Source organism: Euleptes europaea, chromosome 7 (genome assembly GCF_029931775.1).
Source record: "Euleptes europaea isolate rEulEur1 chromosome 7, rEulEur1.hap1, whole genome shotgun sequence".
Classification (NCBI taxonomy): Eukaryota; Metazoa; Chordata; class Lepidosauria; order Squamata; family Sphaerodactylidae; genus Euleptes; species Euleptes europaea.
The window spans coordinates 96,273,053-96,298,462 of NC_079318.1; the positions used below are offsets into that span (position 1 = coordinate 96,273,053).

At 45.3% G+C, this 25,410-nt stretch overlaps 1 non-coding gene across 1 annotated transcript; it reads right to left on the reverse strand.

Moving 5' to 3' along the window:
- Positions 1-22,962: 22,962 nt before the first annotated feature.
- TRNAA-UGC (transfer RNA alanine (anticodon UGC)) lies at positions 22,963-23,034 on the reverse strand. Its single transcript has one exon. It is a non-coding gene; the product is annotated as a tRNA-Ala (tRNA).
- Between the last annotated feature and the right edge of the window lie 2,376 nt (positions 23,035-25,410).

The window sequence follows — 25,410 nt, forward strand, 5'->3', positions numbered from 1 at the left end:
CAACAACACTATAAGGAATTTGAGGCTGAGAAAGAGAGGGGGACAAGGTTACAGGGTGGGGATGTGACTCTGGGTGTCCCATAGCCTTGACTGCAATGCTAACCACTACACACACCAGCTTCTGTGGGGTGACTACTGTTGAACAGTAGCAAGCAGCCAGGCCTCAATAAGCCATGTAAGTCTCATGGTAGCAAGTTGCCCACTGGTGGCCCACTGTTTCCTCCCAGTCTTGGAACCAATGAGTTCTCCTTCAAAGGCAAAAATAGCCCTGGAAAGGGCCATGTCCCCTCCTGTTGCCTTTTACTGATAGAAACAAAGGCATGAAGGCTGACAATACTGTGGTGGTTGCCTAGCAACTCCAACATCACCTCTGGGAAGACATTGCTGGGGGGGGGAGTAACCCATTTTTGTAAGATTTCAGATTTTTCTGTATACCTGGTGTTTTTGTATGGTTTGTAAAAAGATTCATCCTGTCTGTTCCTAGTCTCAGCTTCTATATTTAAGTATCCACAGGTGGAGACCTGTTGAGAACTAGATATGTTTATTTAATATTAGTAATTTAGCTAACCTTTCTAAGACTCACTCTTTGAACAAAATGTTTTAGAGGCATCTTCAGTGATTCAGGATAACAGCCAGTCACAATCCATGGCAGTGGAATAACTGTGGTTTTATGTATTTCTTTATTTTGCTGATGCAATAATAGCCCATCTTCAAAATATAGGGTGTAACGGATGACACAACGGGCTGCAGATAGTCTAATGGGTGCAAAAAGAAAAGGAGGTAAACACAATCAGGAGCAATTTGATACATGATTCATCAACCTACACCCCCCCCCCTGTTATTAATCAGGGCAATATTCATGGGTGGGTGGTGCATACTCCCACAATATGGCCAGCAGTATGGTATATAAGAGCTTTGGGCTCCTTGCTTCTCCATCAGCTTCTCTCCTCTGCCTATCGCTTTCTGACCTCTTCTCCCCAGAGAACCGGGTAAGTTTGAACTGACGCAATCTCAGTGAACCTGACTGCAAGTATCATTTCACCTGCTTTTATTTTTCTTTGTGTTTTAGCAAGATATGTGCTGTGCACTTATGGGTCCCCCTCCTTTTTTATTCTTTTGTCATGAGAACAGATTGTTCTCAAGATCTCTGGAATGGAGTGATGGAGCTGTGAACCACAAAACTTTCTGGTTTACATCTGCTCATTGTCTTAGGTACTGGTAGCACTCTCTCTCTCTCTCTCTCTCCCTCAACCACAGACCATCTTCGGAAACACTAAAGGTAAAGGTCCCCTGTGCACCGGGTCATTCCTGACCCATGTCACATCTTGATGTTTTCTAGGCAGACTTGGTTTATGGGGTGATTTGCCAGGGCCGTCCCCAGTCATCTTCCCTTTACCCCCAGCAAGCTGGGTACTCATTTTACCAACCTCGGAATGAAAGGCTGAGTCAACCTATGATAATAATAATGATAATCATCTTGGCTTTCTTTGCAGTGTTGCCAGGATTACTGTGACAATCGTGCAAAGTCTTGATACTCTCGAGATCTTATCATTCTTTTGCCAAATTGCTCTTGCAGGGTTCATTTGAATTTCCATGCAGATGAAAAATATGTTTGAATCTGCAGATCGGTGGCCATTTATGCATTTGAGGTATTGCTTTGGGTTTGCCATTCTCTAAATGCACATTTTCCCCATCCAAATTCTCAAAACTCAACAATAAGCCCCCATGCAGAATTTTTGAGAATTTGGATGGGGAAAATGTGCATCTAGAGAGCGGCAAACCCAAGGCAAAACCTCCCATGCATAAATGGTCTGAGTGTCCATGTACGGATTTGGATCCAGCCAGCTGTTTTACTAAACCTTGTCCAATTTACTCCCTAGTGCAGCCTGCCTTCCACAAGGAATGCAAGTCTCATGATTCTCAGCATAGCCTTTTTAAGTGGTCGACGAGGTTGCCCCCTTCCTTTTTCACCAGCAGAAAAGATGGTTGAATCCAACCCATGGAATATGGCAACAGAACATTTTTTAAAAAAAACTGTTTACAATGGATTGGATCCAATATTTCTCTTCCACTAACTGACCAGTTTTCTGTTGGAGGAAAACTCCATCCAAGGAATTCCCTGCTGGGACAGGTAGTCATGGCCATGAGCACAGATTGCTTTAAAGAGGGGTGGGTGGCTGGGGATAAACAGATGAATAGAGGAGATGTCAATCAAAGCCTAATAAGCCCACTGATGCCAATGGGTTTAGATGGTAGTAACTCTGCACAGGACTGTCCTATGAGTTGTAGGTGCTATGAACATTTTAAGTAGTGTTTCTGACTAATTTACATAGCGGAATTAAACAGAGATATTCAATCTTCAGAGGTAATGTACCACTCAATGCCGCTTGTCTGGTGAGATAGATAACTGGGGGAGCTTCTTCTTGGTCAATGTGGGATTGAACTTCAGTATGATTCAGCCGGGTTAGGAACATAAGAAGCACCTGCTGGATCAGACCAGTGGTCCATCCATTCCAGCATCCTGTCTTACACAGTGGCCAACCAGTTGCACTGGACAGCCAACAACTAGGCATAGAGGTCAAGACCTTCATGAGAAGAGCCCTGCTGGATCAGACCAACAGTCCATCCAGTCCAGCATCCTATCTCACACAGTGGCCAACCAGTTATGCTGGATGGCCAATAACTAGGCATAGATTCTGAGGCCTTCTCCTGATCTTAAGAACATAACAACATAAGAAGAGCCCTGCTGGATCAGACCAGTGAGACCATCTAGTCCAGCATCCTCCTCACACAGTGACCAACCTGTTCTATTTACTTTCTTTGGAAAGTCACCAGAAATATTTTCTTGTCTTCTCAACATATTTTTTGAATTCTCTCAAACTTTCTGAAAAGTTTTGACCACAGAAGAACTTCTGAATTTATGGCATATATCCTTGCAGGTGAAACAAAGTAAAACTAAGATAATTGCAGTTTCCCTAGGATACCCTGCATTTCCTTGTGGGTTCACTGTATTAATATTGAGGACATTCTCAAGTGAAATCTCCAATCTCCAATTGGTGTCTGAAAAATTTCAGAATTTATTTTAATGCAAATGTTTTTTGATAATTCTCAAAAGTGGAGATGTGGATGTTTAAGAGGGGACATAAAAACAGTGGTATCACACATGCCAGTTAATACTGATCAACAATATTAAACATTTATTGATCGAAAAGGATAGGTTTTTCAAAGTGACCACGTGAACCTGCTGAATTGGAAGGGTTCCTTGAGACTTGTATTGTGAACTCCAACTGGGAGCAGCTTTCCAGGGTCTCAGTCTTTGCGAGGATCTGCTACCTTGGGTACTTCCACTGGAGACGAGAGGGACATGGACCTTCTGCCTTGGGACTGTCTTGAAACCTTTTGAGGAGAAAGGAAGGCAAAACATGCCCCAAATAATAATAATAATAATAAAAACAGGTCCTATGCTACTGAGCTGTGGCCCTTGGCTGAAGGTTCTCATATATTTCAGTGTCAGATCTTCAAGAACTTGTATTTTAGCAAATTTCTCTGGGGATTGCCTTGCGCCTTGAGTACTGATTTATGCTGATCTCCCTATTTCAGATTTCACCCTTCCACATCAAGATGTCTTACTGTGGTTCCATCTGCAATGTCCCTTGCGGTCTTGGATCAGGCTACGGAGGTCAATCCTGCGGCCTGTGGCCATCGTATGGCCTTGGCTCCCAGTCTGGGATGGGAGGCTGGTCTGGTCTTGGAACCCTGTCTGGTGGCTGGTCTGGTCTTGGAACCCTGTCCGGTGGCTGGTCTGGTCTTGGAACCCTGTCCGGTGGCTGGTCTGGACTTGGAACCCTGCCCGGTGCCAACGTCTCCTGCGCTAGTCAACTTCCAGGGTCTGAAGTGGTGATCCAGCCTCCTCCCTCAGTGGTGACCATCCCAGGACCCATTCTGACTTCATCTGAGCCTGCTGCAGTTGCTCAACACACACCATGTGCAACTGGATATTCCGGACTGGGTTCCCAAGCGCTCTCCCCTCTGTATGGTGGGGCTTTGGGGGGATATTCTGGTGGAGCTTTGGGGGGATATTCTGGTGGATCTTTGGGGGGATATGGAAGGCTAGGATATGGTGGTTTGTACGGGGGTTGGAGAAGGTATGGCCGGAGGAACAGTGGTTTGGGTTATAAAGGCTGTGGTCCTTGCTAACCTTGTGGGCCTTGTTAAAAAATCTTGACAGTAGTCTACACGGACATTAAAAATCTGGAAACGAAAATAAGAACTCTAAGGACTCTAAGTGGACATGACATGCTGAGCTTTGGAAAAGCTGAGCACCCACCATCTCCTCTTTTAACAAAGCCCTCTGAAATGAGGGCTGGGTTACATTTTTTCTCTCTCGTTATTCTCAGCCCCTTCCTCTTTCTTATCATATTTTTTTGCAATATTCCCAATGTATGTGACCTTCTGCTCCTAAATGCTGCTCAGGATGCTCCTGTGAAGTAATCTGTGAAGAGTCTCCCTGCCCTGTTTCCTATTGTCAAACCGATAGCTGTATTTTGTCTTGATCCTTTTCTGTCGCCTTTCCACAATAAAGCTTAATGCTGCATCATGATTCCTGGGCACTGTTCAGAATTCTCTTTGTCATTATCAGTTTAATGGTACCCCGTCCTCATGATTTTTTTCATCCATTCATCCATTCCATAGGAATGCATTATCTACAGGCATTGTTATAAAGTATATTCAGGAAGGGGGCAACTTGTAAAAGTCACGTGAATGAAGGGCTTGGCTTGAACCCATGAACACATGAAGCTGCCTTCTACTGAATCAGACCCTGGGTCCATCAAAGTTAGTATTGTCTACTAAGACCAGCAGTGGCTCTCCAGGGTCTCAGGCAGGGGTCTTTCACATCACCTATCTGCCTAGTCCCTTCAACTGGAGATGCCAGGGATTGAACCTGGGACCTTCTGCATGCCAATGAGTTGCTCTACCACTGAGCCACAGCGCCCCCTCCCCCTGTATACTATGGAACCTGAGCAGTACAGTGCTGCATAAATTGTTACTTTCCATCTTCTCCCTACCACTGCAGTAGATTATGCCCCCTGAAATTATGCCTCCATGGGTCAGTGGGTCCCCAGGAATACCATGAGGATCAGGGAGGGGAGTTCTCCTCTTCTGTGAGAGGTTATGATGCTTAGACTCCAAATCCCTGTTTTGCTGCTTTGAGGGGAACTATGTAATAATCTTGAAGAGCTATGTAGACCTTGCTACAGGAACCACATACAAGGAAGAGCAGGCCTTTCGTATGTAGTTTAAACCAGGGGTGTCAAACATAAGGCCCAGGGGATGGATCCGGCCCCTTTAGAACTCTTATCCAGCCCGTGAGCCAGATGAGGCAGCCACCTCCTCCTGTTCCTGATCTGAGCTGGCAAGCCTGCTGTGGGCTCGGCAGCTGAGGCAGTAGAGTTGCCGACCTCCAGGTACTAGCTGGAGATGTCCTGCTATTACAACTGATCTCTAGCCGATAGAGATCAGTTCCCCTGGAGAAAATGGTCACTTTGGTAATCGGACTCTATGGCATTGAAGTCCCCCCCTCCCCAAATCCTGCTCTCTTTAGGCTCTGCCCCCAAAGCCTCCCACCGATGGCAAAGAGGGACCTGGCAACCCTACCAGATGTGTCAATTACCTGGTACCTAGTAGGGAAAAGGGGGAGCTACGCAGACCAGGACTAGCCCAATTATTTAGTTTTGGGTGGGGGGGGTCAGAAAGTGAGGAAACTGGGGACATTGTGAGGAAAGTGAGGACATTGGTGAGGAAACTGGGGAGCAGTGGAAAGGGACTACAAGAAGATTCGATTCCGGTGTTCAGAAAAAAAAAATATTTCAAAGCCAAGGTTTCCCGTTTCTTTTTTCTTCATGTGAACATCTGCCAAATGCTATTGAGGGAAACAAGGTAAAGCCATATAGATAGGACAAGGGTGAATTGTAGGGTTGCCAACCTCCAGGTACTAGCTGGAGATCTCCTGCTATTACAACTGATCTCCTGGAGAAGACCAATGGTTCATCCACTCCAGAATCCTGTTACACTGTACTCAACAACATGTCATTACAAGGCCAAAACCTTTTGCTGTGCCTGCCTTCAGCACTCAAATTCAGATGATTATTGCCTCTAAACATGGAGATTCAATTAAGCCATCAAGGCCACTGGCCATTGATGAATCTGCATAAGTTTAATGTCATCTAGTAACTTCCAGCGTATGGCAACACAATTAATGAAATCCAAAATGTTCTGCTGTTAACAGGACTGTTAACTGTTGTGGCTTCCTTTATCGAGCCAATTCAACTCATGCTGGGTCTACCTTTTGTCTTACTGACTTATAAGAACATATGAAAGGCCATGCTGGATCAGACCAAGGTCCATGAAGTCCAGCAGTGTGTTCACACAATGGCCAACCAGGGGCCTCTAGGAAGCCCACAAACAAGACAACTGCAGCAGCATTCTCCTGCCTGTGTTCCACAGCATCTACTATAACAGGCATGCTTCTATGATCTTGGAGAGAATAGATATGCATCATGACTAGTATCCATTTTTACTAGTAGCCGTGAATAGCCCTCTCCTCCATGAACAACTTTTCGCAGTGTTATTGTCTTTTCCAATGACTGTTGTCTTCTCATAATGTGACCAAAGTATGATAGCCTCAAAATATTGTCGAAGGCTTTCACGGTCAGAGTTCATTGGTTCTCGTAGGTTATCCGGGCTGTGTAACCGTGGTCTTGGTATTTTCTTTCCTAGGAAAGAAAATACCAAGACCACGGTTACACAGCCCAGATAACCTACGAGAACCTATGATAGCCTCAGTTTAGTTAATTTATGCTTCAAGGAAAGTTCAGGCTTGATTTGATTTAGAACCCACTGATTTCTCTTTTTGGCGGTCCACTGTATCCATAAAACTCTCCTCCAAAACCACATTTCAAATGAATCATCTTTCTTCCTGTCAGCTTTCTTCATTGACCAGCTTTCGCACCCATACATCGAAACAGTGAATGGTATAGTATGACTTATAGTATGACCTTGGTCACCAGCAACATTCACTTATGGATCTTTTCTGGCTCTTACATGGCTGCCCTTCCCAGTCTCAATTGCCTTCTGATTTCTTGGTTATAGTGTCCGTTTTGGTTGATGATTGAACCAAGGAATAGAAAATCTTCAACAATTTCAGTCTCTTAATCATCAGTTTTAAAGTTCAGTAATTCTTCAGCAGTCATTACTTTCATCTACTTCATCTTCAGCTGCAATCCTGCTTTGGCACTTTCTCCTTTAACCTTATTTTTTTAGGTAAAAATATTGAGGAATTAAGACAAAATCCATTTCTAGTTAGCCAGGACCTTTAACCTTCATTTGAAGTCTTCAATGTTTTCTGCAGGTTATGTGGTTACATTGGCATATCTCAGTTGGTTAATGGTACTTCCACTAATTTTCACTTCACCTTCATCCAAATCTAATCCAGCCTTCTTTAGGATATGCAGATAGATTGAAGAGATAGGGAGGTAAAATGCATTCTTCTCTGATACCCTTGCCAATTGGAAACCATTCTGTTTCTCCATGTTCTGTCCTGACAGTAGTCTCTTGTGCAGAGTATAGGTTGCACATCAAAACAATCAGATGTTGTGGCACATCTTTAAAAATCCCCCAGTATTGCATTTCACTCTGCACAGCATAAAATTAAGAGTCAGTTGCTTATATCTATATTTCCATTCTGGGAATGCTAATTCAGATTTTCTTTTAAAGAAGAATAAGAGGAGTTGGTTTTTATACCTCGATTTTCTCTTCCTTTTAGGAGTCTCAAAGCGGCTTACAATCGCCTTCCCTTCCTCTCCTCACAACAGGCACCTTGTGAGGTAGGTGGGGATGATAGAGTTCGGAGTGACTGGCCCAAGGTCACCCAGCAGGCTTCATGTGGAGGAGTGGGGAAACCAACCTGGTTCACCAGATTAGAGTCCGCCGCTCATGTGGAGGAATGAGGAATCAAACACAGTTCTCCAGATTAGAGCCTACTGCTCCTAACCACTACACCATGCTGGCTGTCCAATCCACAGATCTTTAGCATCTTGTGTGGTTTGGCCCTTAGACAACATGCCCAATCATTGGAAACATGGAAACATAGAGCTAGAATCATAGAATCCTAGAGTTGGAAGGGACCACCAGGGTCATCTAGTCCAACCCCCTGCACAATGCAGGAAACCCACAACTACCTCCCCCCTACACCCCCAGTGAACCCCCAGTCCACATCCAGAGGATGGCCAAGATGCCCTCTCTGGAAGGGACCAATCTAGAAAAGGGCTGTTTAGCTTGGAAAGAGGGTGGTTAAGGAGAGACATGAGAGAGGTCTATAAAATTATGCATGGTAGGGAGAGAGTGGACAGGGAGAAGCTTTTCTCCCTCTCTCTCATAATACCAGAATGTGGGATCATATGATGAAGCTGGAGGGTGAGAGATTCAAAACAGATAAAAGGAAGTGTTTTTTTCACACAACACATACAGTACAACTCCCTGCCCCAGGATGTGGTGATGGCTGCCAGCTTGGAGGGTTTTAGGAGGGGAGTGGACATATTCATGGAGGAGAGGGGTATTCATGGCTGTTAGTTAGAATGGATACTAGTCATGTTGCATACCTATTCTCTCTAGTATCAGAGGAGCATGCCTATTATTTTTGGGTGCAGGATGGTGCTGCTGCAGTCATCTTGTTTGTGGGCTTCCTAGAGGCACCTAGTTGGCCGCTGTGTGAACAGACTGCTGGACTTGAAGGGCCTTGTTCTGATCCAGCAGGGCTTTTCTTATCTTGTCATGTTCTTCTAATGGCATGTTGTTGGGCACTGTGAATAGCCCTCTTCTGGAGGAGACAAATCATTGGTTTTAACCAGCTATCTCCTATGCATTTATCATCTGCTTAAGATTTATTTATTTTTTAGTTTAGTGAGAACTGTATACAGTTCTATCTGTAAGATGACACGATATGGCATCCAATACATGATTCCTGAGAGGCTAGAATAAGTTGACAATGCAAAAGTGGAGGGAGGGGGGAGAGCCAGCATGGTGTAGTGGTTAAGAGCAGTAGACTCTAATCTGGAGAACCGGGTTTGATTCCCTGCTCCTCCACGTGAGCGGCAGACTCTAGTCTGGTGAACCGGGTGGGTTTCCCCACTCCTCCCCATGAAGCCTTCTGGGTGACCTTGGGCTAGTCACAGTTCTCTCCAAACTCTCTCAGCACCACCTATCTCACAAGGTGCCTGTTATGAGGAGAGGAAGGGAAGGTGATTGTAAGCCGCTTTGAGACTCTTTAAAAGGTAGAGAAAAGTAGGGTATAAAAACCAACTCTTCTTCTTCTTTCCAACAATAACAAACAGCCAGGAAAAATTACAGGCATGTGTTTTGCTTTTGGATTCCAAAATCTCTACATTGAAACTTGGAAGTGATCATGGAGGACATTCCGCTCTTGAAAAATGGAGATCATCTTCTGTTATCAATCAAAATAATATGTGGTATGTAAGGCACATGTAATTCTAGGAAAAGTATGTAAGACAGTCAAGCTAGGAAAAGTTGAGGGCAGCAGGAAAAGAGGAAGACCCAACAAGAGATGGATTGACTCAATAAAGGAAGCCACAGCCTTCAATTTGCAAGATCTGAGCAAGGTTGTCAAAGACAGGACATTTTGGAGGACTTTCATTCATAGGATCGCCATGAGTCGGAAGCAACTTGACGGCACTTAACACACACACACAAGGCACATGTATTTCTGAAGCTGCTGTGTAGGGGTGGTTTAATGCACACTGCAGAGAGAAATTATCCAGTGATGAAATCCCTACAAGCCAAGGCTTTGGTCTCTATTCCCTGTTGTTGGCCCTCCAGGGCAATTGGTTGGCCACTAGTGAAACAGGTTGCCAGACTAGATGGACCACTAGTCGAATCCAGCAGGGCTGTTCTTTACACCAAGACACCCATTGTCAGACCTGGTGGTCAGGTTTGGCTGCAGTTCACTTTTGTCCCATCTATAGTGCTTTATCTAGTTTTCCCCTGTCATGATTGACATATGTTTATGTGTGTGTGTTAAGTGCCGTCAAGCTGCTTCTGGCTCCTGGTCACCCTATGAATCAATGTCCTCCAAAATATCCTCTCATAAACAACTTTACTCAGGTCTTGCAAACTGAGGGCCGTAGCTTCCTTTATAGAGTCAATCCATCTCATGTTGGGTCTTCCTCTTTTCCTGCTACCTTCAACTTTTCCTAGCATGGTTGTCTTTTCCAGTGACTCTGGCCTTCTCATAATGTGACCAAAGTACAGTAGCCTCATGTTCATTATTTTAGCTTCTAGGGCCACTTCAGGCTTGATTTGATCTAGAAAGCACTCATTGTTTTTTTGGCAGTCCATGGTATCCGTATGTATGAAAAGAAAAACCTAACAGGGAACATTCTTGGCTAAACCTTTTCTCAGCTCCTAAAGCTAATACCCAATTTTCTCTACTTTTAAGGAGTCTCAAACCAGCTTACAATCACCTCCTTTTCCCCTCCCCACAACAGACACCCATTGAGGTTGCTGGGGCTGAGAGGGTTCAGCAAGAACTGTGACTAGCCCAAGGTCACCCAGCAGGCTTCACATGGAAAAGTAGAAAATCAAACCTAGTTCTCCAGAATAGACTCCACCACTCCTAACTACTATACCACACATAGCTCTTTCTCTTATCTACCAGGTCTCCCTAGTATGGGTACAATTTTAAAAAATGACTTAGATATACATTGATAAGAGAGAATTCTGAACAATGAACAATGAAAAAGTTCAGGCAAAAGTGATGATGCAGCTTTAAGCTTTATTGTGAAAAAGTATCGAGGGATCTAGACAAAATACAGCTATCAGTTTGACAATAGGAAACAGGGCAGAGGGACGTTTCCCACTCACTCTATGTATTTTACAGCAGCAGCCATATTTAGGAGAAGATAGTCACAAAGATGGGAAATATTGTAAGAAATATGGTAATAAAGAGGAACAGGTTGAGAATAATGGAAGAAAAAAATTGTAACTCAGCCTTCATTTCAGAAGTATTGAGCACCCAACAGCTCCCTTTTGCTAAAAGAGGAGATGGTGGGAGCTCAGCTTTTCCAAAGCTCAGCATGTCATGTTCACTCAGAGTCCTAGATTGTCTTCTTCTTTTCGTTGCCAGATTTTTTAATGTCCATGTAGACCACTGTCAAGATTTTTTAACAAGGCCCGCAAGGTGAGCAAGGAGCACAGGCTCCATAACCCAAACCACTGTTCCTGCGGCCATACCTTCTCCAACCCCCGTACAAACCACCATATCCTAGCCTTCCATATCCCCCCAAAGCTCCACCAGAATATCCCCCCAAAGCTCCACCAGAATATCCCCCCAAAGCCCCACCATACAGAGGGGAGAGTGCTTGGGAACCCAGTCCGGAATATCCAGTTGCACATGGTGTGTGTTGAGCAACTGCAGCAGTCTCAGATGAAGACAGGATGGGTCCTGGGATGGTCACCACCGAGGGAGGGGGCTGGATCACCACTTCAGACCCTGGAAGTTGACTAGCGCAGGAGACATTGGCACCGGGCAGGGTTCCAAGACCAGACCAGCCACCGGACAGGGTTCCAAGACCAGACCAGCCACCGGACAGGGTTCCAAGACCAGACCAGCCTCCCATCCCAGACTGGGAGCCAAGGCCATATGATGGCCACAGGCCGCAGGATTGACCTCCGTAGCCTGATCCAAGGCCGCAAGGGACATTGCAGATGGAGCCACAGTAAGACATCTTGATGTGGAAGGGTGAAATCTGAAATAAAGAGATCAGCATAAATCAGTACTCAAGGCGCAAGGCAATCCCCAGAGAAATTTGCTAAAATAAAAGTTCTTGCAGATCTGACACTGAAATATTTGAGAATCTTCAGCCAAGGGCCACAGCTCAGTAGCATAGGACCTGTTTTTTATTATTATTATTTGGGGCATGTTTTGTCTTCCTTTCTCCTCAAAAGGTTTCAAGATAGTCCCAAGGCAGAAGGTCCCAGTCCATGTCCCTCTTGTCTCCAGGGGAAGTACCCAAGGTAGCAGATCCTCGCAAAGACTGAGACCCTGGAGAAATGCTCCCAGTTGGAGTTCACAATACAAGGCTCAATGAACCCTTCCAATTCAGCAGGTTCATGTGGTCACTTTGAAAAGCCTATCCTTTTAGATAAATAAATGTTTGATGTTGTTAAGAACATAAGAAAGGCCATGCTGAAACAAACCAAGGTCCATCAAGTTCAGCAGTCTGTTCACACAGTGGCCCAACTGGTATTAACTGGCATGCACAATGCCATTGTTTTTATGTCCCCTCTAAAACACCCACATCTCCACTTTTAGAATGATGGAAAGACCTTTGTATTAAAATAGATTTTGAAACTTTTCAGACACAGTTTGGAGATTGGAGATTTTGCTTGAGAATGTCCTCAACATTCATTTAGGGAATCCTCAGGGAAATGCAGGGTCTCCTAGGGAAACTGAAATTCTTTTATACAGCAAATCTTCTCAAAGAGTTTTACCTGGTTTCGCCTGCAGGGAAATATGTCATAAATTCTTCTGTTGTCAAAACTTTCAGAAAGTCTGAGACAAGTAAAAAATGTCTTGAAAAGAGAAGAAGACATTAACATGACTATCTATCTGGAATCATATCTTCATGATACTCTCTCTAGAATTATCTTCGCCTAGGAATCTTTTCTTCTGTAGAAGGATTCTTTCATCAATTGATGAACATAAGACCATAAGAAGTGACTGGTGGATCAGACTAGTGGTCGATCCAGCCCAGCATCATGTTTCACGATGGCCAACCAGTTGACTTGGAGGTGCTTTCTCTCTCCCTATTGCTGTATACCAAAACTGATATTCAGAGGTTTGCTGCCTGCGGATATGGAGGTTCCCATCAGTCACCATGGCCAGTAGCCAACATTGGTCCTCTCCTCCATGAATCTGTCTATCCCCCTTAGAAATCTATCTTTGTTCAAACACTCAAGGTTTCAGATTCAAACTTATTGTCAGCTCTGTTGAAATTCATATATACCTAGCTAGAGTAATCTGGCAAAGAATAGCAAGATCTTAAAAATAAAACTTCTCATAATTTCCACTCTGATCCTTGCAACACTGTAAACTAAGCCAAGATTGTTATCACTGTAGTTGAGACAGGAGGATGGCTGTGGTTGAGAGGGGGGGGGAGAGAAAGAGAGAGAGAGAGCAAGCTAAGCCTTTCTTGTAAGTTCACGACAAAGAAAAGATGTGAACCAGAAAGATTGTGGTTCGCAGCTCCATCACTCCATTCCAGAACCCTGAAATAAATTTGTTCTCATGGTGCAAGAATTATAAGAGGGGGAAAGCATGGCATACATCTTAGTAGAACACACACACACACACAAAGAAAGGCAGGTGAAGTGATACTTGCAGTCAAGTTCAATGAGATTGCATCAGATCAAACATACCCGGTTCTCTGGGGAGAAGAGGTCAGAAAGCAACAGGCAGAGGAGAGAAGCTGATGGAGAAGCGAGTAGTCGAAAGCTCTTTTATACCATTCTGCTGGCCGTATTGTGGGAGTATGCACCACCCGCCCATGAATCTTGCCCTGATTAATACCAGGGAGAGGGGGATGTGTCGATGAATCACGTATCAAATTGCTTCTGATTGTGTTTACCTCCTTTCCTTTTTGCACCCATTAGACTATCTGCAGCCCGTTGTGTCATCCGTTACACCCTATATTTTGAAGATGGGACATTATTGCATCAGCCCAAAAAAAAAAAGGAAACCACAGTTATTCCGCTGCCATTGATTGCAACGGGTTGTCCACCTGACTCATTGCAGATGCTTCTAGAATGTTCTTGGTCACAGAGCGAGTGTAGAAAGATCAATTGAATTGCTAGTATTGAATCATGATATCTAATTCTCAACAGGGCCTCGTCTCTTGATACTTAAATTCAGACAGTGAGGCTGTGAACGAATGTGATGAAACTTTTTACAAATCCAGGTTTGCCGGGGGGGGGGGATCTAAAATAAACAAATGGCTAAATAATTTGAGGGTTAAACCCCCACCCAAATAATAGAAGCACTCTAACTTTAAGAAACTGATGCCTCTATCTTTAATAAAGCAATATTGCTGAGATTGCTAGGCAACCACAACACTATCGTCAGCCTTCAAGCCTTTGTTTCTGTCAGTAAAATGCAGGGGGAGTGGGCAGGACCATTTCCAGGGCTGTTTTGGCCTTTGAGGGTGAACACATTGGGGCAGGACTGGCAGAAACTACTGGCTGACTGGCTACCACTTAATAAGTGGGCATAACAGCTTGGTACTGTCAAACAGCAGTACCACCCCATGGGATACAGTGTGTGCAGTGGTTACAGTTTCAGACTAGGATTTGGGAGGCCCAGGTTCAAATCTCCACTCTGCCATAGAAACTCACAGGGAGAGAGCCAGTCTCTGTCTCTGTCTCTGTCTCTCTCTCAGCTTACAATACCTCACAGGGTTGTTCTGAGGATAATATGGAGGAGAGGAGAATGATATAAACTGCTTTTGTTTCTTACTATAGGGAAAGATGGGGTATAAAAATTTCAATAAATAATAAATGTTGCTGAAGATGGGGGGCAGATAAAAGGGTGGTTGCTTGGTGGTGAGTCTAACTCTGCCTGCTACACCACACTGGCTCTTAAGAAAGACAGTGTAGCACTATATGCCCCTCCTCATTCCCAAGGCTCCAGACTGGGGAAGGAGCCAGAGAAGCCCTTCTCCCCTCTGAATAAAACTGATCAATACACAGAGTGTCGTTTTGGGGTCTGAGAGACCCAAGTTCAAATCCTCGCTCTGGGTGACCCCTGGGCCAGTCACACGCTCACAACCTAACCTACCTCACAGGGTTATTGTGAAGATAAAGTGGAGAATGTGAGAACATTGTAAGCCCCTTTTGGGTCTCACTGGGGAGGAATGTGGGGTATCAATGAAGTGAATAAATAAATCAAATAATCAGAATGGTTCAACATGCAAACCAAGACCAAGAGATGTACTTTTTCTTTTTTAAATTTATTTTCTTTCTTTTTGTTATCATCCTTTTTTCTTTGCTATTTTATTACTGGTGTTTCTGGTTGTTGTTGTTGTTTTTGCTTCTCTGTTCCATTTTGTAGATTACATGTAGTCAGATTTTTACTGAATCTCACCCATTTTTCCTACCTTCTACAATTCCCACTTCACAGAGTTTCCATACATGCTGATTCCCACCATCACCTTCTTTGGTATTCAAATGGGTCCCTCCCTCCCTTTTTAATTAGCAGAAAACCTGGCTGGATCCAACCCAATCTCATTTGATAATATATACACCATTGATACATCAAATACAAATGATAAGCAATTGCTACAATATTGCACTGAAAATGTGTAATTTTAATGGGAAGAGTTGTTCCATCTTTTTGGATGGAGTTGTAACTTCGCTCTCCCTTTTTTTTTTTTTTAAAGGAGATTGCAGATACGGGCAAGTGTTTCTCCTAGCCAGTACAGTGGAAGAAGAAGAAGAAGAAGAAAAAGAAGAAGAAGAAGAAGGAGTTGGTTTTGATATGCCGACTTTCTCTACCACTGAAGAAGAATCAAACCTGCTACAATCACCTTCCCTTCCCCTCCCCACAACAGACACCTTGTGAGGTAGGTGGGGCTGAGAGAATTCAGAGAGAAATGTGACTAGCCCAAGATCACCCAGCTGGCTTCATGTGTAGGAGTTGGGAAACCAACCCGGTCCATCAGATTAGATATCTGCCGCTCATGTGGAGGATTGGGGGAATCAAACCCAGTTCTCCAGATTAGAGTCCACCACTTCAAACCACCGCTCTTAACCACTACACCACGCTGGCTATTTAGAGTCTTCCCACTCATTCTGGACAAACCTTTTCACCCCAAATTTTTGTAAGTTGCTCAGAGCCCAGCCCAGCTGGGAGAGGGCAGGGTATACATTGAGTAAACTAATCCAAACTAAACAAACCTTACTTTGGTACTGTGTTGACAAAGTGATGGTCATGCTGAGACAGGAGAGAAGGGAGGGGCTGTGGCTCAGTGGTTGAGCATCTGCTTGGCATCTCCAGTTAAAGGGACTAGGCAAGTAGGTGATGTGAAAGACCTCTACCTGAGACCCTGGAGAGCCGCTGCTGGTCTGAGTAGACAATACTGACTTTGATGGACCAGGGGTCTGATTCAGTATAAGGCAGCTTCATGTGTTCATGTGTGTGTCAGCATGCACATGCCGTTCTCTGCCTCTGTGCATTCAGTCACAGGGTGGAGGTGTAATGCATTCAGGGCCACTGGAAATGCACGTGGAGGTAGTTTAAATAGCCCTGATCCTGGAAGAGATTGATCAAACCTTAATGAAAGCCTAGACGGATTAATGCAGGCTTGGTCATTTGGCGTGGATAGCTTAGAACGTTATCTATGGGTGGGGAAAGATAACAAAACCAGTGGCCCTACTGGATCCAGGCCTTGGGAAGTGATGTCTTGTGGTGTTGGAGAACAATGTAGAAACCCCATGTTGACCATCACTTGCAGAGTGTGTCAGTGTTTGGCATCTCTTGGCACATTTTGGTGTGCTGGGTGACCTTGGACTAATCACAGTTCTCTCTGAACTCTCTCAGACCCACCTACCTCACAAGGTGTCTATTGTGTGGGGAGGGGAAGGGAAGACAAAAGTGGGCTACAAAAGGTAGACAAAAGTGGGCTACAAAAGCTAGACAAAAGTGGGCTACAAAAACCAACTCTTCTACTTCTTCAGTCTGTAAGTGTGGAGAAGCTAACTGATGAGCAGTTGGGCAGGGAGGGAGGGCATCATGGAAGGGAGGGCATCTTGGCCATCTTCTGGGCATGGAGTAGGAGTCACTGGGGGGATGGGAGGTAGTTGTGAGCTTCCTGCATTGTGCAGGGGGTTGGACTAGATGATCTTGGTGGACCCTTCCAACTCTATGATTCTATGAATCCAAGCTCGGAACAGGGCTGCCCAAGATTTGTGAGCCTGTTGGGTCACATTTGAGGAAATTGGTTCATGGCTTTACATGAACACATGAAGCTGCCTTATAGGGCTGTCAATTCGGTTCGGTCCGAACAGAAAATCAACCGAATTCTCCTCGATTCGGCGCTTTTCTGTTTGAACGGATCCGAACTCAAAACTGGCGGGCAACCGGGGGGGCCGAATTCAGCGAGTTCGGGAGTTCGCGAATAAATCCAGCAAATTCGGCCGTCAGTAAGCAGGCGCGGGGTGCCCTTTAAACTGATCTGCGCCTCCCGGCAGGGAGGCACAGATCAGTTTAAAGCGCACCCCGCGCCTCTTCAGCGGGCTCCCCTGAAGGGGGGCGGGCTGTCCTTTAAACTGATTTGTGGCTCCCGGCCGGGAGGCGCAGATCAGGTTAAAGGACAGCCCGCCCCCCTTCAGGGGAGCCCGCTGAAAAGCGCGGGGGCCCTTTAAACTGATCTGTGCCTCCCGGCCGGGAGGCACAGATCAGTTTAAAGGACAGCCCGCCCCCCTTCAGGGGAGCCCGCTGAAGAGGCGCGGGGGCCCTTTAAACTGATCTGCGTCTCTCGGCCGGGAGGCGCAGATCAGTTTAAAGGACAGCCCGTCCCCTTTCAGGGGAGCCCGCTGAAGAGGCGCGGGGTGCCCTTTAAACTGATCTGTGCCTCCCGGCCGGGAGGCGCACATCAGTTTAAAGGGCAGCCTGCGCCTCTCCAGGGGAGCCCGCTGAAAGGTGCAGGCTGCCCTTTAAACTGACCTGCGCCTCCCAGCTGGGAGGCTCAGATCAGTTTAAAGAGCCCCCGCGCGCCTTCAGGGAATCCCTCTGAAGGCGCGCGGGGGCCAAATTTTCCCCCAAACTCCGGATCCCCCCGAATTTCCGGGGATCCGAAGCGGGGGAGTTCGGACTTCGGCACATACCGAACCCACAAGGGCCAAATTCGGCCGAATCTGAACTGTACCGAATTTTTTTTTTTACAGCCCTACTGCCTTATACTAAATCAGACCCTTTGTCCATTCAAGTCAGTATTGTATACTCAGACTGGCTGCGGCTCTCCAGGGTCTTAGGTCTTTCATATCACCTACTTGCCTAGTCCCTTTAACTGGAGATGCCAGGGACTGAACTTGGGACCTTCTGCATGCCAAGTAGATGCTCTGCCACTGAGCCACAGCCCCTCAGTTCAGCGGATCAGCTGATATAAGCATTTACACCATATTTCTTGTCCTTTGGGGCATGGGGGCGAATTCACTATAATGCAACAAAACACGAGGTCAAAGTTAGGACACAAGGCTTTGGTACAGACAAAGAAGACAAGGAAGAAGTGAGATGGAAATGGGGAATTGTCTGTAAAGGCAGCCGCAATGAGACATTAAATAGAATGCTTATAGTGTGTGTAAAGTGCTGTCAGGTTGCAGACAACTTATGATGACCCTGTAGCATGTTCAAGGCAAGAGACCAACAGAGGTGGTTAGCCATTGCCTGCCTCTGCATACTGACCCTGGTATTCCTTGGTGGTCTCCCATCCAAATACTAACTAGTGCCGACCCTGCTTAGCTTCCAAGATTGAATGAGATTGGGTAGGGTGGGCCATCCAGGTCAGGGCACACTTGTTTGTGTGTGCATTATGTGCCGTCAAGTCATTTCTAACTCATGGCAACTCTATGAATCAATGTCCTCCAAAATGTCCTGCCATTAACAGCCTTGTTCAGGTCTTGCAAACTGAGGGCCATGGCTTCCTTGATTGAGCCAATCCATCTCATGGTTGGTCTACCTATTTCCTGCTGCTTTCAACTTTTCTTTGCTTTATCCTATTTTCCAGTGACTCTTGTTTAGCTACATTTAATAGGGAATTAGAACAATTCATGGAGGTTAGGTTGATTATCCATGGTGGCTCACTAGACATTCAGAAGCAGTATATTTGTGGAGTAGACCAACACATGAAGGAAACTTTGGCCTCTGTGTCCCCGCTTTCTTTCTTCTGGAGTATCAGGTTGACTACTCTGAGAAACAGAAAGCTGGATTCAATTAACCTTTGCTCTGACCGAGAAAGGTTATTCTAATATACTTTGTGTATTATTGCTGATTCAGATGGTGGAGCATTGAAGATGAGCTACAGATGCACCAATGTAGCACAGCCATGCTGATGTCTCCCATTCCCCCAGCAACTGCATTGTAGCAGTTCCACTGACTGGTTGGAATGCTGGGCAGATTCACTTTAGCTGATGAACCTCATGAAGAAGGACACAGACGTGCAGATCTCAGATGGGCATTCATCCACTGAACATGGAATGTAAGATGATCACCTCTAGGTTGGTGAAAGAGAGAGAACCAGATGACAATTCTCAAAGCTTCTGGCAGGTATTCAGAAGCACTCTAGAATCATAGAGCTGGAAGGGACCACCAGGGTCATCTAGTCCAACTCCCTGCACAATGCAGGAAATTCACAACTACCTCCCCCCCACACACACCCAGTGACCCCTACTCCATGCCCAGAAGATGGCCAAGATGCCCTCCCTCTCATGGAAAGATGGAAACTCTTTTGATTTAATTTCAACCTGCTGGTTCTGGTCCAACCTTCTGGGGGAACAGAGTTTCCTTTCTGTCTCCTACCACTGAATCTTGGCAGACTCTTCCACCATATCTAAATCCTTCCCATCACAATCATGGACTTTGGGCTTCTATTGAGTAACGCCAAAAAGAGAAGGTTGATGATCCCGTCAAGAACAATGTTACTGAAACTTGAGTGGACGGTTGTTTACAGGAGGAATTTGATACGTGATTCATCAACATGCCCCCCTCCCCCGAGGTACTAATTAGGGCAAGATTCAAGGGAGGGTGGTGCAACCTCCCACGACACTGCCAGCAGAATGGTATAAAAGAGCTATTGACTCCTTGCGACTCCAACAGCTTCTGTCCTCTACCTGTCGCTTTCTGACCTCTTCTCCTCAGAGAACCAGGTAAGTTTGATCTGAAGCAATCTCACAGAACCCAGCTGCAGTATCACTTCACATGCCTTTTTTTTTTTAATTAATTTGTATTTTAGCAAGATATGTGTCATGCGTTTATGGTTTTTTTAACCTTTTGGATCTTGGACCGTGAGAACAGCTTTCTTTCAAGGTTCTGGAATGGAGCAACGGAGCAGCGAACCACAAACTTTCCGGTTCACATATTTTCTTTGCCATGAACTTAGTAGAAAGCCTTAGGTTGGTCTCTCTCTCTCTCAACCACAGAATGTACTCTTGTCTGAACTACAATTACAGTAATCTTAGTTTACTTTACCGTATTGCAAGGATTACTGCGGCAATTAAGCAAAGTCTTGTTATTTTTAAGATCTTGTCATTCTTTGTCAAATTACCTGAGCCAGATTCATTTAAATTTCCACAGAGCTGAAAAATAAGTTTGGAGTTGCAAGTGCACATTTTGATCCAGAAAGTGGTTTTATTAAACCTTGCCCAATTTGTTCCCTACTACAGCCTCAGTTCCATACGGAATGCAAGTCTCATGAGGTTGCCCCATTCCTTTTTCACCAGCAGAAAAGCTGGTTGGATCCAACCCATGGAATATGGAAATAGAGAGCAAAAAAATTGTTTACAAAGGGTTGGATCCAGTGTTTCTTGTCTACAAACTCACCAGATTTCAGTTGGAGGACTGCTCCCTCTGTGGAATTCCCTACTAGAGGGGGTTGTGATGGCCATGAGCACAGAGAGCTTTCAAAAGGTGATAGATAGGTTCATGGAGGAGAGTACCAACAATGGTTACTGGACATGGAATTGCAGGGAGCCTCCTTATCCAGAGAAAGCAAGTCTCTCAATAACAGTTCTGGGAGACAGCAACAGAGAGGACCTCAGCCACTATACCCTGTTTATTCACCCTTCAGGGCAACTACTTGGCCACTGTGTGAAACACGATGCTGGGCTAGATGGTCTGATCCATCAGTCACTTCTTATGTTCTTACGTTCATCAATTGGATGAACAAGTCCTTCTACTGAAAAAAGGACTCCAATGGAAAGACAATTCCAGAGGGACAGAAGATATAATTGTGAATTCCAACTGGGATCTCTCAAGTGTCTTAGTCTTTCCAAGAATCTGCTACCTAGGGTACTTTCACTGGAGATGAAAAGGACTGGGACCTTCTCCCTTGAGACTGTCCTTTTTGGGAGAAATGCAGGCAAAACATTCCTCAAGGAAACAAGGAAGTCCTGTTTCCAGTGTTCCAGCATGGTGTGGTGGTTAGAAGCGGTGGACTCTAATCTGGAGAGCCGGGTTTGATTCCTCACTCCTCCACATGAGCAGCAGGCTCTAATCCGGTGAACCGGGTTGGTTCCCCACTCCTCCACATGAAGCCAGCTGGCTGACCTTGGGCTATTCACAGTTCTCTCCGAACCCTCTCAGCCTCACCTACTTCACAAGGTATCTGTTGTGGGGAGAGGAAAGGAAGGAGATTGTAATCTGGTTTGATTTGTCTTAAAAGGTAGAGAAAATTGGCATATAAAAACCAAGTCTTCTTCTGTGGTATGGAGACACAAACCTGGGTGAAAGGTTTTTAGCATATTTCTGTGTCAGATCTGCAAGAAACTGTATTTTGGCTCTTATCTCTGGGGATTGTAGTGTGCCTCATTCACTTACTTATGCTACTATATGTATATATTTTCAGATTTCACCCAACCGCATCAAGATGTCTTACTGTGGCTCCATCTGCAATGTCCCTTATGGTCTTGGATCATGCTATGGAGGTGTTCAATCTTGCGGCCCTTGGTCATCGTATGGCCTTGGCTCTCTGTCCGGGGGCTGGTCTGGTCTTGGAACCCTGTCCGGTGCCAACATCGCCTGCACTGACCAAATTCCAGGGTCTGAAGTGGTGATCCAGCCACCCCCCTCGGTGGTGACCATCCCAGGACCCATCCTGTCTGCAACTCCTGAGCCTGCTGCTGTCGTTCAAACGACACCTTATGCGACTGGGTATTCAGGACTGGGCTCCCAAGGGCTCTCCCCTCTGTATTCTGGTGGGGCTTTGGGGGGATATTCTGGTGGAGCTTTGGGGGAATATTCTGGTGGAGCTTTGGGGGGATATGGAAGGCTAGGATATGGTGGCTTGTATGGTGGTTGGAGAAGGTATGGCCGGAGGTTCCTGCCCTTCAGTGGTTGGGGTTATGGATCCTGTGTGCCTTGCTCACCTTGTGGGCCTTGCTAAATCCTGACAGCTTTTGACATGGACATTAACAATATGGCAATGAAAACAAGATGGCAATCTGAGACTTCAAGTGGACATGACATGCTGAGCTTTGGAAAATCTGAGCCCCCATCTTCTCCTGTTTTAACAAATTCAAGCTGTTGGGTGCTCGGTACCTCTGAAATTAGGGCTGGGTTACATTTATTCTTCTGTTACTCTCAACTTCTTACTCTTTCTCACCGTATTTCTTACAGTATTCCCCATGTATGTGACCATCATCTCCTAAACATTGCTTATGATGCTCCTGTAAAATATGTCTCATGAGTGGGGAAAGTCTCCCTGCCCTGTTTCCTGTTGTCAAATGGATAGCTATGTTTTGTCTTTATCCCTTTCCACAATAAAACCTAATGCTGCATCATCACTCCTGCCTAATCTTTGATCCCCTAACTTGTTCTTCATTTAAAATTCTCCATTGTCTTATTAGAGTAAAATTTTACCCTGTTCATGGGAGACATGGAAGTACTTGGTGTGGAAGAGGGTGAGCTATGCAGACAGGGACTGGCCCGGTCAGTCAGTTTTTGTGTGGACAGAGTGTGTGTACCAAAGCCTGAGGTGTGGTTGAACACATGAATACGTGAAGCTGCCTTCTACTGGATCCCTTGGTCTATCAAAGTCAGTATTGTCTACTCAGATCGGCAGCGGCTCTCCAGGGTCTCAGGGAGAGGTCTTTCACATCACCGACTTGCCTAGTCCCTTTAACTGGAGATGCCAGGGATTGAACCTGGGACCTTCTGCATGCAAAGCAGATGCTCTACCACTGAGCCACAGCCCCTCCCTATCACTTAGAGGAGGGCAGGGAGGTGTTCCTGTTTGCAGCAGAGGATAGGACTCGGATTAATGGGTTTAAATTGTGGGCGGAAAGATTGAATGGGGACACACCAATATTAGATTCAAGGAGTGAGGAAAAGGTTTCGCTTCCAAAGCCAAAAATGTTCCCTGTTTCTTTTTTCTTCATATAAACATCTGCCTATCACTACAGAGGGAAACAATGTAAAACACTACAGATGGGTAGGGATGCCAGCTTCTGGGTGGGACCTGGGGATCCCCCGGAATTACAGCTCATCCCCAGACTACAGACATCTGTTCCCCTGCAGAAAATGAAAAGGGAACTCTAGGGCGTTGTATCCCACTGAGGTTCCTGTCCTCCCAAGGGTCCATCCCCAAATTTTCATGAGTTTCCATCCAACCCTACCCCCATCCCCTGCCAGAGGCTAGGGGGGACCTGGCAGCCCTATAAGATGGGACAAAGGTGAATTGGCAGCCAAACCTGACTACCAAACAGCCCTGCTGTATCACATCAGTGGTCCATCTAGTCCATCAACCTGTTTCACCAGTGGCTGAGGGACTTGGGGGTGTTTAGTCTGGAGAAGAGGAGGTTGAGGGGGGACATGATGGCTCTCTTTAAGTATTTAGAATAGAATCATGACACGTAAATAATAAGATACATTTTTGAAAATTGAAGTGAGTTTATTGTAGACACAAAGATAATACGATTAAAACAGCAAATAGTAAGAAAGACGCCAAGTGAGGAGGGGTAGAAAACGTGGTTCTGCAATCGTAGAACACCATTTGGCAGAGGCTTAGAGGCAAACCCTGTCATTACAAATCTCCCCACTAGCCCGCCAGGATAGATTCCCATGGTGTGCAGCAATTTTTTGGCTTGCTTATGGAATATTAGATATGTTTATCTTCTCCCTTCTCTTTTTCCCTCTGTATTCCCCCATCATATAATAAAAATATATTTTTTAAAAAAATAGAATAGAATTATAGAATCATAGAGTTGGAAGGGACCACCAGGGTCATCTAGTCCAACCCCCTGCACAATGCAGGAAATTCACAAATACCTCCCCCAACACCCCCAGTGACCCCTACTCCATGCCCAGCCTCTTATGATGTGCCTAAGGTCATAGAACCATCATTGCTGACAGATGGCCATCTATCCTCTGCTTAAAACCCCCAGGGAAGGAGAGTTTACCACCTCCCAAGGAAGCCTGTTCCACTGAGGAACCGCTCTAACTGCTAGAAAATTCTTCCTAATGTCAATTTTGAAGGGCTTTTGAATGTCAAAATTTGAAGGGCTGCCACTTAGAGGAGGGCAGGGAGCTGTTCCTGTTGGCAGCAGAGGATAGGACTCGCAATAATGGGCTTAAGTTGCAGGCAGAAAGGAATGGCTGGATATTAGGGGAATTTTTTTTTTTTACTGTAAGAGTTGTTCGACAGTGGAATCAGCTACCTAGGGAGGTGGTGAGCTCCCCCTCACTGGCAGTCTTCAAGCAGTGGCTGGACAAGCACTTTTCAGGAATGCCCTAGGCTGATCCTGCATTGAGCAGGGGGTTGGACTAGATGGCCTCTATGGCCCCTTCCAATTCTATGATTCTATTCTATGGCCAACCAATCACCCTAGAGGCCCAACTAACAGGGCACACAGGCTAAAGCCTTAAGTTGTAGCGATTCCAACATTGTGTCATTTCTCTCTGCAGTGTGTATTAAACCACCCCCGGAGAGGAGATTCAGCAATATATGTGCCCTTCCTAAACCACATGTACTACACATTATAAGGTGAAAGATTTATATGATCTGAAGAGAAACCAGAGTGTATGTGCTACACGTTATAATGATTAATAACAGCAGATGATCTCCATTTTGCATGAGCTGAATGTTTTCCACAATCACTTCTCAGCTTGAAAGCTGCAATTTTACAGTCCCAAAGCAACTGGCATCGGGGGAAGAGTCCTTACACTAGAAGGAAGTTGTTCCATCTTTATAACCTAAGCATATAAATTATTTTGGTTCCAAGAGCTAAGGGTACCAGAGATTAACCTTGATGGTGACCTGGCATGGGACAATGTTCCTCTTAGACTGAGTGGGGGGTTCCCACAATTCTTACCTGTCGTGAGTACTCCCAATATCACATTCTCCTTGAATGCTTAGATAATGTACAGTCTTGATTGACATTTGCTGTCTCTTCTATGGACTGCAAAAGGTATATAATCTGACTGTTTTCATTGTTAAGGGCTTCATGCCAACCTCACAAGTGCCTTGCTCGTGCCTGGTATGAAGACAGAATATATTCTTTATTATATTTGAATTCTTGCATTTGTGATGTGCTGTCTGTCTCTATCTAGTTTGTTTAATGGTATAATAAATA